Source organism: Gossypium hirsutum, chromosome D13 (genome assembly GCF_007990345.1).
Source record: "Gossypium hirsutum isolate 1008001.06 chromosome D13, Gossypium_hirsutum_v2.1, whole genome shotgun sequence".
Taxonomy (NCBI): Eukaryota; Viridiplantae; Streptophyta; class Magnoliopsida; order Malvales; family Malvaceae; genus Gossypium; species Gossypium hirsutum.
The window spans coordinates 27,396,985-27,419,291 of NC_053449.1; the positions used below are offsets into that span (position 1 = coordinate 27,396,985).

A 22,307-nucleotide genomic window follows, 5' to 3' on the forward strand; every position below is an offset into this window, starting at 1 on the left:
TTAAAACGGGCCCTTAAGCAAAGTGAAGTGATTAATGATGCGAAATTAGCACTTCCTGCCTTCTTGTTAACACAATCATGAATCTCCTTGAGCATAATTTTCCCAATATTAATGAATTTTTCTGTCAAGATTGTATATAACAAGAGCAAACATTCCATCGAGATGGTGGAACTATGTGAGATAGGCATAAAACTTTAGTGAACAAAATAAAACCATACCTTTGCTACTGGTTTCAAGTATTCTCTTCGACAAGAATGGCTCCCATACTTTCTTATAATCCATTGGGATCCCGAATTTGTCACAAAATCAAGCACTTGTTGAAGAAAATCCCAATTGATATTACTCATCATAGGGTAGTACTCATCTTCTTCAACATCAAGTAAAGTAAATAAATCATTGATGGACTTAGAAGTAAGAGGTACCTTTTTCTTTCGAACAATGACTTTAATAACATCTTGCGTAGTCAAACTAGCATAGAATTCTCGAACTAGTTCATCATCGGGAAGTGAACGAGCATCACAGAATCATTCTCATTTGAGAGCATTGATTATCTTTCTAATTGGCACAGGAACAACCGTCACATCATTGCTCTTCAGATTAAACCTTTTTTCAGCATCATAGGTTGATGCTTGAAAATTGAATCAAATCACTCTTTCACTTCTTCATAAACCACAATTGAGTTTTTAGGAGTAGCCTTTGATGATCTAGTTCTTTTGCGAGACATGATACTTTCCTAAAAATTCGGCAGAGTTTCTATACAAGAGAGAAAAAAGAAATCAGCAAAGTTGGTATAACTTGCTACGAAAAAAATCTTACGACAACAAAGATGGTGCAGCGGTGATCTCTTTGTGGCAGTAATAGGGAATTTTAGCAAAAAGAAAGAAAAGGACTAGGGTTTCTTTTGGGATTTGAGGTTGACGGCACAAAGAAGAGATTTAGGGATTTTTAGGGTAAAGCAAATTACTTTGAGGGATATGAAAATTAGTAGAATGAAGAGGGGTTTATATAGGGAAAAATTAGGGCAACATGTAGCAAAAATTTAGCTACATTAAAGTTACTTGGGAGGCAAGTAATGTGTGTGACTGTAAGGCCTAATTTGTTCCCTCCTTTTTGCCGTCTTAGGCCCCAAACTCATACTATATCTTTAAAAAAATTGATTAGTACTTGGGCCAAATTTGACCCTCTTTATTAACATAAAAAATTTAAAATTTAAACTGAACAAAATGAAACATAAAAATTTTAATTAGAAAATTTCTTCTTAACAAATTACATTAAATTAATTCTCAGGAAAGGTTGGAGGGGTCACAGCGGTCTCGCTTAAGTTCCAATCTCCTTAGACAGAATTATTTAAATGTAATAAATTAAGAAAATAAGTTCTAATTAATTATTTATTTACACAATGTGTTCATGAAAAATTAAGGGTCTACTAAGATGAGCGAGGATTCAAGTCGCTCAACTTCACCATCCCAGTAGTGTTTGAGACATTGACTATTAACTTGAAATGTACCTCCATAATTGTCGTATAATTCAATAGCTCTGTAAGGATAAACTCAGTAGATGGTATAGGGTCCTTTCCATCGAGATTTCAGCTTCCCAAGAAATAACTTCATCTTTTTGATCTTTCATTACACATTTTGGCATTCTCATAGGAAAACAATCTCAGCTCTTCCAACTCATCCAGTTGTAACATCCTTCTCTCACCAGCCTGCTTTAGATCAAAATTTAACTACTTTAAAGCCGAGTAAACTTTATTCTCCAACTCTAATGGCAAATGACATGCTTTTCCAAAGACTAACCAATAAGAAGTCATTCCTAACAGAGTCTTAAATGTTGTTCGATAGGCCCATAATGCATCATCAAGCCTTCGAGACCAATCTTTTCTGTTAGGGCATACTACCATTTCAAGGATACCTTTGATTTCATGGTTCACTCTTTCAACTTGTCCATTAGACTAGTGGTGATAGGCAGTAGCAATCTTGTGCTTCACATCATATTTATCAAGCAACAACTTAAGCCATTTGTTCACAAAGTGAGAACCTTCATCACTAATAATAGCTCTTGGTGTGCAAAATCGTGTAAACACATGCTTATGTAGGAATCGCATGACTACCTTAGGATCTAACATCTGATCCAGAAAATGGTCCTTTCGAGTGGCTTTGTTCAACATTCTATAATCAATATAGATTCTCCAATCGGTAACAATTCTCGTTGGAATTAACTCGTTACGCTCATTTTCAACAATCGTGATTCCATCTTTCTTCGGCACACACTGTACTGGACTTACCCACGAACTATCTAACATAGGATAGATGATTCCCGTATCTAACCATTTCATCACTTCCTTCCTCACAACTTCCTTCATAATAGGATTGAGCCTCTTTTGCCCATCAATTCGAGCTCTTTCACCTTCTTCTAAAATGATTTTATGCATGCAAAAAGAAGGGCTTATACCTCGAATGTCAGCTATGGTCCAACCAATTGCTTTCTTAAATTTCTTTAAAATAGAAATCAGTTGTTCCTTTTGATCTTTAGTTAGTTCTGCTCAAATAATCATAGGCAAAGTAGAATAGTCACTTAAATAAACATATTTCAAATGGGAAGGAAGTTCCTTTAGTTCGAGTGTAGGTGGTTCTTCGATTGACAACTTGGGTTACACAAATTCTCTGACTTCCAACTCCAAGGGTTCAACCCGTGTGGATTGAATACAATTTCCCAGATTGGCTTCAATCAAAGCCATGTTTTCTTCACCTTAGTCATCCTCCAAAGGGTCAAGATCTAAGGCTTTTTCCAATGGATCTTCTTCAAAATTTGTTTCTATAGAAACCAAGGTTTCTATCTCTTCCATAACTTAACACTCCTCTGCTGGATTGGGAAATTTCATCTCTTTAAGAATGTTAAAGGTTACCTAATCACCTTGAACTCGCATGGTGAGTTCTCCTTTCTGCACATCAATTAACGTTCTTCCCGTGGCTAGGAAAAGTCTCCCAAGGATGATTAACACTTCCTTATCAGCTTCAAAATCTAAGACAATGAAATCAGCAGGAAAAATAAATTTATCGACTCTTACCAAAACATCCTCGATCTTTCCTTCGGGATATGCTAAAGATCGATCCGCTAGCTGAAGCGTCACGGTTGTAGGTCTTACTTCACCTATCACTAACATATTGAAAATAGACTTAGGCATCAAGTTGATACTCACTCCTAAGTCACACAAAGCTTTACCATAGTAAGATTCACCAATGTTACAGGGTATAGTAAAGCTTCCTGGGTTTTTCAATTTTGGTGGCAGTTTGTTCTGCAGGAACGCACTGCACTCCTTTGTCAAGGCAACAGTCTCATACTCACTCAGTCGTTTCTTCTTGGACAGTATATTGATGTGTAATTGCTTCAAAATATCCAAAAACTTCTTGAATTGAACCTCTTGTTTATGCTTGTGTTGCTGCAATCTTTACGGCTATTGAGGTGATGGAACTTTCGGTTGAACTGGACAACTTTTCTGAGTAGGTAAATCTGCATCCAAAGAACATGTTAAAATATCTGAATTCACTAAGTCAGGGTTTACCTTGTTAGACTTTACAGATTTTGGTTCCTTTGGTGTAGGAACTTCAACATCTGGTTGACTTTCCTCCTTTTCAACATGTTATCTTCGACATCAATAAATCGAGATTCCAGAGTCTTACCATTTCGCAATGCCACTACCTTGATATGTTTTTTACTCAAATCCCTTGGATTCTCAGTATTTCTCAGCAAGGTTTCTTACAGTCTAGTACGAAGCTCCGTAGCCAACTAACTCATTGGTTTTCCAAATTTTTCACTCTTGCTGCTTAGCTTTGGATTAAAACGTCATTCTTTTCCATGTACACTTTCAACAAGTTCTCCAAACTGTTTGATGCCTCAGCTTGAGGTAGTTTTAGAGCTTGCTGATTAAACCCTTGAGATTGGTTGGGTCTTTGCTGCAATAAGTTATTGTTTGGTTCATTTCCTTGGTTACTCCAAGAAAAGTTAGGATGATTACGCCATGAAGGATTGTAGAAGTTGGACTGGGGTCCTTGTCCACTCCTATTTTGATATTGGTTCCCTACATAGTACACTGGCTTAGGATTTGATGGACAATTCTTAAAAGAATGACCTTCTCCATAGTACACATAGGAAATTACTTCAAACAGACTTGGTGGCTGAGCTGCAAAATTATTAGTACTGTTAGCGGTTAACTGTTTGAACATAGAGGAAATAAACGATACTTGAGTTGATAATGAATTGAAAGAGTCAACTTCATGAACTCCGGATACGCGTCTTCCTGAAGCTGTTCGATTTTTTGGCCATTGATAGTTATTACTCACGATCCTCTCGATGATCTCATAAGCCTCATTATAAGACTTAGACAAAATTGCACCGTTCGTAGAAGCATCTACCATCAATCTTGTATGTGTATTGAGACCATTATAGAATGTCTCCAATTAGATACAATGATGGATGTCTCCAACTGGATACAATGAGGAATCCCATGATGAGGACACTTATGAAGTAACTCCTTGAATCGCTCCCAAGCCTCATACAAAGACTCGTCATCTAATTTTTAGAAAGTTGTGGTCTCGGTCTGTAACACCCCTTACCCGTATTCAACTCCGAAATAGGGTATGAGGCATTACTAGAACACTTACACATGTAAACGTATTAAACCGAGTTACAAAATTTCATTCAAATTTAAACTCTTCAAATTTTTAACACGTTTTTATAATTCTTTACAACATATCCTCAAAATATTATATTCATAACAAATAGGGCCTACGAGACCCGATACTTACTCATGTAATTCAATGCTTCATTTCCATTTTAGTCAATTCACAATATTTCATGTTCACAATTCAAATCAATTTCTCAATCCAATATATAAATTTCAATACCACAATAATTCTTTTAATTCAAATATATCACTAGAAACTTCCATTAAATTCATGTACACTTCAATATCGTTAAGTTCAATACTAATACGTATTCACCATTTAACTCAACGTTTATCAACTATACCATTCGTTAACACATTTATAAAATTCTTAGTATTACAATGAAAACATCACTTAAGCTTAAATAACAACATCAAATCAACTCATCATCCCCTTTTTCGTCAATTTATTCTTCAAGTATGAACTTAGTATTTCATTTCCTTTCCACACCCATTTCCTACAAATATCACACAAAACAATATCATATCATTCAACCATAGTCACAAGCTAGTACATTTAAACATAATTCTTTTTGGAATTAACCACATGATAAACCATATCAAGTAAGTTTACATAATTTAAACATTACCACCCTTTCCATGATCACAAGCATATTCCCATGTAGGCACTTACCATTTCAATGTATAACTTATAAATTTAACATGGCATAATTCAGCCACCACTTGGGCAAAGCTTAAGCGTGTACACTACACATGTTAGCCAAATAAACATATAGCGTAAGCATTATAAGTATGGCCGAGTTCAACATTTATTCATGTATCAAACTTACCAACATGAGTTAATCCATAAACCATTCATGGCCTTACTTCATACCAAATCATATACCAAATATACCACACTCACATACTATGAAACTTTATTTTCCCATATGAGCTTAAATCATGATCAATAATACGGAAAAGTAAGCATCATTTCTATTTTAACGTTTATCGATTATAATTGAGAATATAACCAATTATACACAAATTGTTCATATATATAATTAATTTTTCTCCTCCTCCTCTCCATTCCACATCCTTTATGTATAAAACATGCTTAAATAGTATTATACATAATTTCACTATTCACTTATATTAAAATTCAAAGCTGTCAATTTGAGTCAGAGTCACTAAATCATTTTTATCCGAAGCTTCAGAGCTCTAAATTAAGTTTCGTTAATTTTTCCAAAAACTATACTCACATGTTTTCTTACCATAAAATTTTTAGAATTTTTTACTTGGCCAATTAGTACAGTTTATTCTTTAAAGTCACCCCTATTTCACTACTCAACATCTCTAACCTCTCTTCACTAAAAATGAATTATCTCATTGTACAAAATTCAAATGATATTTCTGTTTGTTTCCTTTGAAAATAGACTCATTAAGTATTCTAATCATATAAATTATAACTTGTAATTATTTTTTACAATTTTTAATTATTTTCCAAAGTCAAAATAGGGGATTCCAAAATCAATCTAACCCTGCCTCACTAAAATTCAAATATATCAAAATGTATAACTCTTTTGCTTGCTCTATTTCTTTTATGTAAAAATAGACTCCTTAAGCTTTCATTTAATATCTCATTAACTCTCTAATTAAATTTCCACCATTTTTGGTGATTTTTCAAAATCACACTATTGTTACTGTCCAAAACTATTTTGTTGCACATTTTACTTTTTCATAATTTCATTACTTCTTTTCATTTTACTCAAGGGTCGATTAAATATTGAACCCAATATTCATCACGTAACCTTATTCGATTCACATATATTTTCATGTATCCAATTTCCCCGATGAACACTTCAGAATATTAACTGTTACATGGTGGAATCAGCAGTTAGCAACCACCTCATGTTCAAAGGATCCTGGTGGAATCAGCACTTGGCAACCACCTTATAATCAATGATACGGGGAATCAACACATAGCAACCCCTTTCACAATCAAGGATACGGTGGAATCAGCACTTAGCAACCACCTTATAATCAATGATACGGGGAATCAGCACATAGCAACCCCTTTCACAATCAAGGATACGGTTGAATCAACACTTAGCAACCACCTTATAATCAATGATACGGGGAATCAGCACATAGCAACCCCTTTCACCATCAAGGATACGGTGGAATCAGCACTTAGCAACCATCTTATAATCAATGATACAGGGAATCAGCACATAGTAACCCCTTTTTGATCAATGATTCGAGGAATCTGCACTTAGCAACCCCTTACATTCAAAGAATCCCGGTCAAATCCGAGTGTTCAGTCGGGAACCTTACTTCACAACATTTTACAAAATTTTCCCATTTATTCACATTTTTTAATCTACATCAAATATTTATTCTATATTCAATCATATATCAACAATATATTAAATAAAATTAAAACAATGTATTATTCACATACAAACTTACCATCATGCTTTCAAGGTCAATTCCTCATCTTTCTTGGTTTATAATAACACATTTAACTTATTTAACACTCACATTATTGAATCTAGTCCTAAAATCACACTTTGGCAAAAATTACATTTTTGCCCCTAAAGTTTCACAAAATTACGATTTTTCCCCAAAGCTCGTAAATTAAACTTCATCCCTTATTCTTATGTATTATGACATGCTGAACATTTTTCCCTTCTATGGCAACATCGAATTCCCACTCTAACACTTACTTATGAACATTAGGTATTTTTACCGATTATGTCGTTTTACTCGTTTTCACTTAAAATTGCTTAGCAAAAGTTGTTTAACATAATTTCAAGCTTCATATTCTACCATAAAACAACAACATAGACACATTTCATCGATGGGTATTTTTCCAAATATAAACCCTAGATTAAATTATTGCTAGAATAAGCTAAATCAAGTTATCGAGACTCCAAAAACGTAAAGAACATTAAAAACTGGGCTTGGAATCACTTACTACAGAGCTTGGAAGCTTGAAAACCCTAGCAATGGCTTCCCCCCTTTTGAAATTCGACCAAGGCTTTAAGATGATGATTTTTGGCCTATTTTGTCTTTTTAATACCTTTTAATTACCAAAATACCCCTAACTTAAAATTTTCCTATTTCACTTATCTCATATCCATTTTTGTCCACAATGTAACCAATGGTCTAATTACCATTTAAGGACATCCAATTTAAAATTTCATAACAATTGGACAGTTCTAACATGTAGAACTCAACTTTTGCACTTTTTACAATTTAGTCCTTTTGGCTAAATTGAGTGCCCAAACGTCGAAATTTTTGAACAAAATTTTCACGAAATCATTCTATGAAATTGTAGACCATAAAAATAAAATAAAAAATAAATTTTTCCTCGTCGAATTTGTGGTCCCGAAACCACTGTTCCGACTAGGCCCAAAAGGGCTGTTACACGTTCCTTAACTTAGCGTTTTTGCTAGGTGGGAAATACTTAACCAAGAATCTCTTTGCTAATTCTTTCCATGTAGATACGGAACTTGGTGGCAATGAATTTAGCCATGCACGTGCTCGATCTCGCAACGAGTACGAAAACAACTTCAACCTCACTACGTCTTCAGTCACACCGGCTATCTTGAATGAATCACTCACCTTCATAAATAATCAAAGGTGGAGATGTGGATCTTCTAATAGGCATACCACTAAATTGGCCCACCGTTTGTAGCATTTGAAACATCACTGGTTTTGAATTCAAACTAGGTTGCCTCAATATGTCACCTTCTAATTCCAGGGTTTAACTCACTAAAAAGTGGCATAGCATATTGTCTGATGCATCGATCCCTATCATCGGTAATGAGGATGGGATTTCGTACATAATCGGCTTCATTATCTTGTTCTTGATTCTGATTTTGAAGGTCCATCTTGACTTGTCTTTGAGCTGGTCGTTCACGTCTTTTTTGTCTGAAAGTTCGCTCAATTTCGGGGTCTACAGGGAGTAAATCAATAATTCGATCTATGCTCATAAACACCTGAACAGAAAATCACAAAAATTAAAAAGACTAAGTTAGTAATGTTAGAAATAAATCAAATTGAAAATAAATAATTTCACGAAAAAAATGACTATGGCAACAGTTGACAATCCCCGACAACGGTGCCAAAAACTCGTAACGCTCGGGTTTGTGTAAGTGTACATAGTCGATATCAAGTAATAAGTAAGTATCGAGTTATCGTCTCTATAGGGATTGTATTTGTGCTAAGTCACTTAATTTGTAAAATTATATTAGCAACTTGGTAAATATAAAAAACAGAATATAGTTGAGAAGTGGTGATTAAAATATATTAAACTAAATGCAATGATCCCTAATGCAAATTATCCTAAGTATGCAAACTATATGAATGAAATAGATTTTAGTAAAATTAAACACAATTTGCTTAATAACATTCAGAAAACCATTTCATGGCTACTCGATCTTTTATGAGTTTGGAAACCACATTAGGTCCTTTCGGAATCCTTTACTTAGTAAATACGCATTTTACTCATCCTTATTTATTAAGGGTTTCTTAGCATTCGTGTGAGGTAACAGAGACGTGTTAGGTTTGAAACAATTTAATCACACAAATCTAAAAACTATGCAAATAACAGAGCTTGGTTAGAGTTGTTATGCAACCTACAATTTAATCGGGTTTCTATCTAAGTTGACCATGCACATTTCAATTATGCGCCCATTAGACGTCATCTGGTTAGGATCACTCGGCTAATTAGGGTGCTTTTCAATCATGTACGAATGAAACAAAGGCTTGATTTTAATTGAAAACACAATTTATTGAGGTACACCATTATAAGCATGAATCAAAAAAGTATTATTTAATCAAAATAATCATGCTAACTTAAATAAAATTAAGCTATCATTGTTGTAAACAAGAACAAAGAACACATACCAAACATCTTTATATTAAATTAAAGAAAAGAAAGATTAAATCCAATTTAGAGTGGCTGTCACCCAAGACTTTGACTAACGAGGCTCCTTCACTTCTTTACGTTGCTCCTTTCCTGATGGCTCTCCAAGGTGGCCAACCAAGGGTTCTTTAAGAGGCTTAATTGCTAAAATTCTTATGCAAGGATGATGAAGGGGAAAGATAGCTAAAAGAGTTGTGAGAACGATGGATGAGTGAGAGATGATGGGATGAGGGATGATTGAAAAAGTGAGAAAAGAGATCTTATTTATTGGTGAGGCAAGGGAGCTAGTTTGCTAAAAATAGGAGTGTCCATCCTTTGGAACTTCCTCCAAGAGTGGCCGGGCATGAATTGAGGAAAGGGGGCTGATTTTTCCTTGACTTTTGGTCAATTTGAGTGCCATAACAACTCAGGAGTAAGACTCGGCCATTAGCAAATCTTCAGGAAAATCTCTGATTTCTTTAACTCTTCAAGGACTTTGTATAATTAAACCAATAAATGGTTCATGACATCCATGTGCAGCCAAAAATTGGGTTGAGTTGGTCCCAATTTTGACGGTTTTGCAATTAGAAGAAAACTCTTAGACCTGCCCAAAAATAGTGGATAGTTTAGTGGACCAAATAATATAATTTAACCACTTTAATTAATCAATTTACTTAATTTATTAAAGCCCAATTTATTAATGAAATATTAAAAATGAAATATTAAATTCAACTTTATATTTTATTATTTAATTTAATCATGCATGACCTACTTTATAGCTTAAAAATATAATATGCTCAAATTAATATAAAATAAGCCATTTTATGCATGAAAACTATATAATAAAGTATAAAATCAAATTTTATTAATTTATATGTCCTAATTTCATATTTTCACATATTTCATTAATTTATTAAACAATTACTTAGTTTTAACAACAAATTTAAGTAAAAAGGTAATGAATTATATAGAAAAAATCTTATATATTTTTCAGCTTATAGTGAGCCAACGTGAACACCAGATGCAGACTAGCTCCTGATGAGGAGACCTAAGTGGGAGAGAAGAAGGGATAGAGATATTCAGTCAAGTTGTCTTGGGATAGCACTCTTTGATTTTTAACACGGAAGTGTTATTGTAGTCACTGACACTGGAAAGTGCAGTAATAGTTTGAGCCAACAAGCATTACAACAAAAGTTGAGTTAGGATTAGAGGAATTTAGTCCACTTATTCTAAATAGTGCCATATTGCCATCATCGTAAAGTGAGGTTAATATGCATGTTTAAGTTTCAAAATAAGTAGAGGAGTAACGCTGGGTAAGATATACTTTGAATTTTATTGCCTCGACAATCACCTATACTTTTATACATTGTGAGCATTTAGTATTCTGTTGAAGATTCATGTCGGGGATCCCAGTTTATCATTATCATATTTTATTTTATTGTTTTCAAGTTATTGCATTGTCAACTATCCTTTCAATTTATCTCGTTTATATCCAGTTATTGCACCGACATTAATAGACAAAAGACTACCGCCCATGTGGGATCGATATCTGACAGACTCACATCTATCTACTATACTTCAATTAACAGTGTACACTAGCACATTATTATTGTGATTTTAAACAATCGATCAGTAGGAGAAAAGTTAAAAAGAAGTCGTAAGGATAAATTTGAAAGCTGGCAAGGCATGTGCGAAGACCCAACAAGAATTAGAGAAATATAAGTCGTGTATTAGCTGACCTAATCATGGAAATGTAAGAAGGGAAAATTATTCAAGGATCACAAGCAAGGATCAATAATTAAGAGCCGTCAGGGAGAGCTCAATGAAGTTGTACACAAGAAACAAACCTCGTGAGAGGGATGGGAGTTCCACTCCTAGGATAAGGATTCTATCCAGAGGGCAGAATGTCTGTCAAGACTATTCCTCTTTGAGGAAAGGTCTATCGTGGGTACGCCACCACAAGGATAGTCGTAGGGAGAAAATGAGCAAGTAAGGTAGCTAGCTCGTGTAGTCACAAGAAAGATAACCAGTTGCTCCAGCAAGTCAGACTGACCTTCACATATGAGACAAGTGAGTTCCCAAGTAAAGGTTGGAGTGAAGGGTGGATTACTAAAATCAGTTCCCCACTACGAACAATAAGGTGGAATGAGAATGGGTCCGCTAGGGTGGCGAGTCATGCTGAAGGTCAGCATGGTAAGGAAATGTCAACAAGTCCTTCAGGACTAGAGTAAGGGAAAAGAGAGTTCGCTAAGGATTGGTCTGTCCAAGTCTGCCAATGAAGGCGTACAACAAAGTAAGTTAGAGGAGAACAAACATCCTGTATGTGGGGTGAATGGAGGAAGGAAAGACGAGAAGTAAGGATAGGACTCCTTGATATGGCGAGGTGTCTGGGATACGGTCAAGTGGAGAGTTCAACCCTAGGAAGGTCTAATAGTGAGCCGAGTAGCTCTAAGGGTTGGGTGGACTCCGCCACCCGAATAAAGAACACTCGCTTCGAATGACCAGGGAGTTAATTTATGTTTAATTTACTTTACATCTATTACTTGTGTGTGATAAAGTTAAATTATGTATAACACAGTGAAGGGGCTCACTAAGTTCTTTCGAACTTACAAGTAGGTTGACTGGTGTTAACAGGAATTACAAGGTTTTTCGAGGACTCAGAGGAGAGACCAAACCAGATGGAATGATAAGATCGGGGTTCGCAGGAAGTTTAAGTAATGCATATAGGATGGGGGTACCTTTGGAGGCTTCACCTTGGGATCAATAATAACAAAGCCACACAACATCCCTAGCATCTAGATTATAAGAAAAATAATCTTTAGTTAAATTTTAAAAGTTATTTTGTAAACAAACAATCTGATTAGAGATAGAATTTTGAGAGACTAAGTATTCAGTGGCTTAAAGCCTTTATTGTAAGAATTATTATTCATATTATTTTTGGACTGTTTAAAGCAGTTAAATTAGTGAAAACTAAGTATAGGTAAAACTGATCCATTGTGACGCTCCATACCCAAATTTGGTGCATGGGTCAGGTTGGGGTGTTACAAGGTAAGTCCCTTTAACCATTGGTTTTGTTATGTATGTCAAAGGGAAATGATAATGAGGCAATGCATGTACAGTTAAAATTAGCAAAACATAGTTAGAAGTTTTGCGCATGCATTGGTATAAATACTTTTTCCTTGGTGCATAAGCTCCGTATCCAGAATGACGTAGGGAGGTATTACAGGGTTAATATGTATGATGATGAAAAGAATATACAATATTATATGTTTTGCCTATGGTATGTTAGTTTGGTGCAAACCGTGACTAGTGAATACCCGGTCTTGTGGGGGAACACTTATGTGTTCCAATTAAAAGGAGGAATGATGGAGGTTTTTAGCTTACGATTGATTACTGAATCTGTGGAGCGACAAGACGAAAAAGGAATATTGGTTTTTCGGAACAAGGATCAGAAGCTAACACAATGAAGGAAGTGTATTAGCAAAAAAGGTACATAATGTGTTAAATGATATTTGAACATTGCATAAAGTGTAAAAAGTACGTGAAGTGGTCATAAAAGGTAATCTATAATGCGGCATACCAATAGAAGAATCGTGACATGTGTTCGTTAAATACTGGTCTCTAATAGCAGATAATGTCCGCCAATAAGTTGTGTCTACTTCCAAGAAGTATCCACCAACGTATACTTCGGAAAAAGGAAATTGAATCAATTAGAAATTACGTGTCATTTAGACAGTGTCAGATGAATCTTATTATGAGCATGTGTCTCTCTAGAACTCACTAAGTTCTTAAGAACTTAGTTGATAAGTGTCAAAAGTAACATATGTTAATATCGTTTTTAATGCATTTTTGGCTAGTTAATCAATGCAAAAAAAGGTGAATTTTATGCTTCTAATCTTTTAAATTCATATTTCTCTACTTAGGAAAGCATTTGGGAACAAAACAAACGAAAACAGAGCGAAACTCGAACAATTGAAGCAAATTTCAAGAGTTACACGAGTTGGACACACGGCTGTGTGAGCCATACGGGCTACACATGGCTATGTACTAAACCGTGTTGATTTTATAAACTGTACTTCGGACACATGGAAAAGCACAATTTTTAGGTTTTTCAGCCATTTTAATAACTATAAATACAAAATATAAGAAGAGCAAAGGGAGCCGTCAGAGAAGATTGTAGGAAACAACTCGGAAAACACCATTGAAGCCAATTCTAAAGTAGATTTCAACCAAGATTGAAGATCTCCTTTTAATTTCTTTGAATGTTATTATGAGTTTCTTTATTTCTTACGGTTATACTAACTTTAAGATGTATTTATTCGCGATTATGAACTAACTTTTTAAATACCTAGGGGAGATGAACCCTATGATGAATTCTATATTTTGATTTTTGTTTTACACAATAAAAACTTGAATCTTGTTCTCAGTTATGTGTACTTAATTCTTGATTTAATATTTTCAAATTATTATCTCATACTTGATGTGCTTAATTTTGAGGAGGAATAGACCTTGTTTAAGAGTAGATCTAGCATAATTGAGTGGAGTTGCATGCAATCCTAGAAATAGGATGACATAAATCTACCATATTATAGTAATATTTAGTAAAGAAATTCATAGATCGAGTTAATGTGATAGTAGGGGTTTTAATTACAAAAAAAATTCAATGAATCAACCTAGAGTTAGTTACTCTTAGTCTTGAAGAGAGATATTAGCATAATATAGGGATTTCTACGGATCAAGATATAAGTGAATAAAATGTTTAATTCTGATTAATGATGACAAATGCAGTCTAGGTGGATTCTTTCCTGGGTATTGTTTCACTTCTTGGTTATTATTCTATTATTTTCTTAATTTGTTATTTGCCAAGTTCTTAGTTAATTAATTTGGTTAATTTTAGTTTAATTCAATCACTTCAATTTGTCAGTTAAATAATAGAAATGCAATAATTACTACTACTTTTTGTCCTCATTGGAACGATATCTTTGCCCACCGTATCTATACTATTTATCAATAATTGCACTTGCCTGTGTCGTATTTTTAGTTGGTTTTGTGGACATCAATTTTTTAGCGCTGTTGCCGGGGACTGAAATATTAAGAAAACATTATTTCTATTAATTTAGCCATTTTTATTTTATTTTTATTTTTATTAGTTTTTAATTTAATTTTTTTATTTTACTATTTTCATTTGTTTGATTTTGACAGGTTCTTTTGATTTATGACTAGAGGAAACTCGTTGGAACCAATAATTTTTTATAGTGAGATTGAAAGAACTGCTTGCAGAAATCGTAAAAAGGTTAGAGAAGCAAAGAAAAATCAACAGAGTACAGTAGATGATCATGAGGAAAAGGATACTACTGTGGAGATGGGTGATAATCAAAATAATCAACAAGTCATTAAGCGTCTTGCCCCTCGCACTATGTATGGTTATTCCAAGCCTACTTTGATTGGGGCTGAATCGAGTATTGTGAGACCGACTATTACTTCAAATAATTTCGAGCTGAAGCCGAACACAATTCAGATGCTACAGTAGTATCTACAGTTTGATGGTTTGCATGATGAAGATCCAAATACTCATTTGGTTAACTTTCTGGAGATTTGCGACACTTTCAAGATCAATGGCGTTTTTGATGATGCCATACGCTTACAGAAATTCCTATTCTCATTGAGGAACAAGGAAAAATAGTGGTTGAATTCATTGTCATGAGGTTCTATCACAACTTGGGATCAGATGACTGAGAAGTTTCTATTGAAGTACTTCCCCCCAGCTAAAATAGTAAGTTGAGGAATGATATCTCTTCTTTTGCTCAAATCAATTTGGTGACATTATATGATGCATTGGAGAGATTTAAGAAATTTATTTAGAAGATGTCATCATCATGGGTTACATTTATGTTTACAAGTTCAAAACTTCTACAATGGTTTGAACCCGTCGACTAGATAGCTAATTTGATGCAGTAGTTGGTGGAACATTGAATAATAAAACACTTGAGGTAGCTTATGAGTTGATTGAGGAGATGACACTAAATAACTATCAGTTGTAAGTCATGAGAACAAAACCGATGAGAGCAGCCAGTGTTTGTAATCTAGATGCAGTTGCTATGTTGTCAAGCCAAGAGGAAGCACTGCATAAGAAATTTGATGGTTTGAATTTTTCTACATAGGTGAATCCAGTGATGAAATGTGATGCGAATGAAGTAGGGATGATTAGTCCAAAATGTTTACCGTTCAGTTTTAGCACGGAGAATAAACAAGTCAACTATATGGGTAACAATTCCAGACCTCAAAATAACCCTTATAGCAATAACTATAATGCAAGTTGGAGGAACCATCCAAATTTCTCTTGCGGTGGTCAAGGAAATCAAAGGTCACAACCCCTTCTAGGTTTTCAACAACCTTATCAGCAAGAGAAGAAACCAAACCTTGAAGAGGTGTTGGCAAAATTTATTTTGGTGTCAGAAACTCGATTTCAAAACACTAAGCTTTGAAAAATTAGCAAGCATTGATTCAAGGGCTTGAAAATTAAATTTGTGAGCTTGCAGAATTAGTTTCAGAAAGACCACAAGGTAGCTTACCTAGCGATACTGAAACTAACCCAAGGGAGAAACTCTATACAATCACTGTTCAAATCGTGGAAGGGTTAGTCGAGCCTAAATAGAAATCGAAACTAGAAGCTATTGGGAAAAATGATGAGGTTGAGGAAAGCCAGAAAGAGCAAAAGCCAGTGATTAGAGAATACAAACCTCAAATTCCATATCCAGCAACTTTGAAGAGAGATTGCAGAAATGAACAATATGGTAAATTTCTTAAGCTCTTAAAAAATTACTCATTAACTTACTGTTTGTTGAAGCCTTTTCACAGATGCCAAATTATGTAAAATTTTTAAAGGAGTTGTTAACAAACAAAAGTAAGTTAGACAACTCATCGACTATGGAGCTCAATGCAATTTGCTCGGCCATTCTCGAAAACAAACTCCCCAACAAACTTAAAGATCCAAGGAGTTTTACTATTCCTTATCTTATTGGTAGTTTAAATAATGAAAATGCTTTAGCTGATTTAGGGGCTAGTATAAATGTCATGCCTTATAAGATGTTCAAACAACTTGGTCTTGGGAAACTAAAACCCAATAGAATGAGTATTTATTTAGCGGATAGATCAATTAGGTATCCTAGGGGTATTATTGAGGATGTACTTGTGAAAGTTGATAAATTTATATTCCCTGTTAATTTTTTATTATTGGACACAGATGAGGATAGTGAGGTACCTATGATATTAGGTAAACCCTGTTTAGCCGCTGTTAGAGTTGTTATCGATGTGGGTAATAGTGAACTTGAGCTTCTTGTAGGTGATGAAAAGATTATTCTTCAATCATGTGATTTTGTGAGAGCCCCTAATGAGCGAGATGATTCTCATCATCCTGTTAATGTTAGTTATCATGTGGCTCAATGATCTTTGCAAGAAATCTCTCATAAAAACCTGTTGGAGCCATATTTTATTCAAGGTGACAGAAACCGAGCGACAAGTGAAGAGCAAATGGTGCAACTCAATGAACTAGATGAATGGCGAAACCAATTCAAAGTTGGGGACAAAGCGACGTCATGATGTACATGTAAAGAGGCCAAACCAATTCAAAGTTGGAGCTTAAGTCAAGAGGGTCGAACACATTTGTGGTACTAAACACTTTTCCATATGGTACAATTGAGGTAACATATTCTGAATTCGACAAGTTCAAGGTAAACAGTACTCGTCTCAAACCTTATTTGGTAGTAAAACTTATAATGAGAGAGAAGAGCTTCAGTTTCAAGATCCACCGTAACTGTGAGCCTAAAAAGGAAACCAAGTTTAGACTTTAAATAATCGTCTCCCGGGAGGCAACCTGAGTGTTTTTATTATTATTTATTATCTTTTAATACTTATTTTTATTTACTTTGATTTTTTTATGGTTTAAAAAAAGTGAACACACGGTTGGGAGTGATACACAGGGCCTCGCGACACGACCTTGAGTGATACACAGCCTAGACACACGGACAGGCCGTGTTCATCCTGGAGCCAAATTTTTTTTTTCTTTGACAAACATAACGACAGAGACTTACACAGTTTGAAGACATGTGTCAATCGTATGGTCTGGACACACGGGCATGTCTTGGGTTATGTGCGTCTTGAGACTTAATTCTTTCAACTTTCGATCGTTACACAGTTTAAAATGATACACACAGCCTAGCGACATGACCGTGTGTGAAACATGGCCTAGACACACAGGCATGTTGCAGGCCATGTGCGTATTCGAGTGAATTTTTTCAATTTTAATTCAAAACAGTGAGATACAGAAGCTAGAGACACAAACATGTGAGACACATGGCCTGTCACACGGGCATGCGTGCGACCATGTGCACTGTACAGCCTCGTACACGGGTGTGGGAGAAGCGAAGGATGATCACACGCGGGTTGGCACATGGTCGTATGTGACACACTACTTGGACACACGGGCGTTTTTCAAGCCGTGTCAAGACTAGGCTTTATTTTTCTTAAATTTTCAATTGACACAAAGGCGTGTGGCTCAACACTTGTGGCCCAACACGTGAGGTCCCCCTCGTTGCACCACCGTATGTAGCCCTCCTTTTTCCCCTTTTTTTCTTCTTTCCATTCAAATCACCACCACACACCCACATCCATCATCGTCCTCCCCTACTCTATTCTCACCCCGTCAACTACCACTGCTTGTGCCAACTGTCGCGCCTCCACCACTGCTATCACCGAACACCTAAAATCCCACCATTTGGTCCCTTATTTTTCCCTTTATCTTATTTTATTATACTTTGTTGTTTTATTATTTATTATTCTTGTTATTTTATTTTTTATTCTTGTGCTTAGATTTGTTTATTACTGTTCGTTTTCTATATATATATTTAGGTGTAGTTATATTTTTATTCTTATTATTGTCCTTACTTTCTGTAGTTAGTTGCAAGAGTTACACTGTTACTTGTTATTAAGTTTTATGGTTTAGATGTTAGTTCGGAGTTGATGTTCGTTGTGCGTTTTATTAGACTGGGACTATTGTGTTGCTTCGTACATTTGATTCTTTTGATGCTGATATTTGTTAATTATTTTCAGGTACATCATGACTAGTACTAATGGAAAGACTAAGGTCGTCATCCCCGCTTCGAAAAAGTGGAAGACTCTAGGCACGACCTTATCCTCGGGCCCATCCTCCGACACACGTGATCCTTGTCTACAATTTCCATTGGGTCCTAACGAGAACCTATATCAATGTCTTAGGTAGAGACCCTTGGGTTTAGGGACAGATTCTTCTCCATCGTCAAGCCCACTTACTTGGAGCATACACAAAAGTTTTTTTCGACATTTTTTTTGTAGCATGTCATGTCGAGACATAATAAGCCGCGCACTATTTATTTCCAACTCGATGGTACAATGCATTATCTGAGCGTCCCGGATTTCGGAGCTACCTTAGGACTCTATTCTAAGGAGTTCATGAGTACCGAGGGGTTCCTAACCTTATATTGACACAACCATCATTTACCATCTTTATGCTAGACAGAACTTACTACTAGTGCGACACCATATGACCCAAGTCTGTAAAAGGCAACTTCCCTACCTCTGGCATTGTGCTACATTCATGCTATGTTGGCACACACGTTGACTGGTCAGAGGGAGAGCATCAGAGTCATCACTACACTCGACGCTTATTTTATTTGGAGCATGGCGATATGCACCTTGAATCTTGCTTACTTCGTCGCCCAATCATTTTGCCATCAGTCTGACTGCAATAAAAAGTGTATTATCTGTTTGGGCCCTTATGTCACTTGTCTTGCATGACATTTTCGCCTCATTGATTCTCCGGAGCAGTCATCCTCATTTAAACTAGTTGGATAGATGACCCCACAGGGATTATAAATTATGAGTCATATGAGGACGATCAAGCGGCAGCGTGGCGTGGGTCTTCCTCGATACAGATTGTCTCATTTCGACCCATAAGATGAGTAGGCAGACTTTCGCGACGATGATCATTTTCATCGTGAGGATTGTAAACTGAAAAATATATAGGATTTTTCTTATATAGTTCATCACCTTTTTTTACTTAAATTTGTTGTTAAAACCAAGTAAATGTTTAATAAATTACTAAAATATGCAAAAATATGAAATTAGGACATAGAAATTATTAAAATGTAATTTTATACTTTATTATATAGTTTCATGCATAAAATGGCTTATTTTATATGAATTTGAGCATATTATATTTTTAAACTATAAAGTGGGCCATGCATGATTAAATTAAATAATAAAATATAAATTTATATTTAATAATTCATTTTTAATAATTCATTAATAAATTGAGTTTTAATTAATTAATTAAATTGATTAATTAAAGTGGTTAAATTATATTATTTGGTCCTCTAAACTATCTACTATTTTTGGACAGGTCCGAGAGTTTTCTTCTAATTGCAAAACCGTCCAAATTGGGGACCAAGTCAACCCAATTTTCAGCTGCACATGGATGTCATAAACCATCTTTTGGTTTAAAGAGTTAAAGAAATCAGAGATTTTCCCGAAGATTTGCTAATGACTGAGTCTTAGTCCTGAGTTGTTGTGCCACTCAAATTGACCAAAAATAAGGAAAAATCAGCCACCTTTCCTCAATTCATGGCCAACCACTCTTGGAGGAAGTTTCAAAGGATGGACATTCCTATTTTTAGAAAACTAGCTCCCTTGACTCACCTATAAATAAGAGCTCATTTCTCACTTTTTCAATCATCCCTCATATCACCATCTCTCACTCATTCATCATTCTCTCAACTTTTTTTAGCTATCTTTCCCTTTCATCATCCTTGCATAAGGATTTTAGCAATTAGGCCTTTTAAAGAACCCTTGGTCGGCCACCTTGGAAAGCCATCAGCAAAGGAGCAACACAAAGAAGCGAATGAGCCTCGTCAGTCAGAGTCTTGGGTGATAGCCACTTTGAAGTGAGTTTTATCTTTCTTTTCTTTAAATTTAATTTAAAGATGTTTGCTAGTTCTTGTTTACAACAATGATAGCTTAAATTTATTTAAGCTAGGATGATTATTTTGATTAAATAATATTTATTTGATTCATGCTTATAATGTTTGTGCCTTAATCAATCACTTTCAGACAAAGAAGACGAGAACAAACAACTCAAAGACAAGTCGAGATAGACCTTGGATATCAGAATCAAGACCAAGGTAATAAAGCCGATAATGTACGAAATTCTATCCTCATTGCCAATGATAAGGATCGATGCATCAGACAATATGCTGTGCCACTTTTCAATGAGTTAAACACAGGAATTAGAAGGCCAGATATTGAGGCAATACAGTTTGAATTAAAGCCAGAAATGTTTCAAATGCTACAAACAGTGGGCCAATTTAGTGGTATGCCCACGGAAGATCCACATCTCTACCTTCGATGTTTATGAAGGTGAGTGATTCATTCAAGATAGCCGGTGTGACTGAAGATGCACCGAGGCTGAAGTTGTTTCTGTTGGGAATGTCGGTACCCCTATGGCACAGTGAAAATTAATAAAAAAATAATTCCAGCGATCCAACCCATGGATTCATGTGTGAGGAACGAATCGGGGTGAAATAATGGTTTCAAAATTACCGTAATTTCAATCTGAATAGACAACGACGCCTCGGTAATGAGAATTCTAATCTACTATAGAACCAAGCCGAAACCTTTCGCGATTCCGATCTCTACGTAATCCACCCAATTTGACAATGAATGGAAGAAATCCCTAAAACTGTTTTTGAGAATTCTTTGCTTGACGGCTGCTAGACATCACAAGCAAAATTTCAGGATTTTATTTCTTAGGTTTTTTTTAAAACTCTCACACACTAACACTCTTATAATTGGTATATATATACTGAATCATAATTCATAAAATTTTTATCCGAACATAATAATCATAATTAAAAATAAATAAATATATTAATAGAACTATGTTCTCATTATGTGTACAACAATCTTGTACATATAATATGTTCGGTATTTGATTACCCAATTAAATTAATTCTATAATTAATTTAATTCATGTGACAACCAAACACAATACCAACTATGTTTTATTCCATTCATTTCAACCATAGGGTATGACCCTGTAGGTTTTTGTAACGTTAGCAGTAATACTAGAACGATTCTAATGTTACAAACAATGAGTGGCATCAAGCAATGCATCATTGCTACCTAAGTTACAAGAAATCATGATTCGACATAACCTTTTTGCAATTAACCTTTCATGCATTAATCCTTAAGTCCTTTATCTCTGGATTGGACACAAGTCATAGAATAGTCACACTTGCATAGTCCATCCCATGTTCCTTGATAGCTTGAGTAGACTATGATATACAAATAAGTATGACATCTCATATCAACTTATTTGAGCATGGCCATGCATTTCTAGTCTCACTCAATCAAGTGGCCTAATATATTACTCCCATTATGTTGGAGGGGCTTATCCTATATTGATTAACCATATCCCTCTACATAGATTGTGGTATATCCAACATTAGCCTTTATAGAACAACCAGTTACGGTGTACATTTGACTATATCAAAATATACAACTCACGATATTGGGATAATGATGATATTAAGTCTGAGGATCATATACATATTAATCACTATGAGTAATGTTGTGACAATTACATAATAATCCAAGAAACATACTCATAGCGGGTCAGTCCAATATGTTTTTTCTCTG

The 22,307-nt window shown here is 35.1% G+C and overlaps 1 non-coding gene and 1 pseudogene across 1 annotated transcript; one reads left to right on the top strand and one right to left on the bottom strand.

Annotated features, from left to right (window-relative positions):
* Window positions 1-4,499: 4,499 nt before the first annotated feature.
* LOC121225973 (uncharacterized) lies at window positions 4,500-4,599 on the top strand (annotated as a pseudogene).
* A 10,754-nt stretch (window positions 4,600-15,353) lies between these two features.
* LOC121225912 (small nucleolar RNA R71) lies at window positions 15,354-15,461 on the bottom strand. The gene has a single exon (XR_005923815.1). It is a non-coding gene; the product is annotated as a small nucleolar RNA R71 (small nucleolar RNA).
* Between the last annotated feature and the right edge of the window lie 6,846 nt (window positions 15,462-22,307).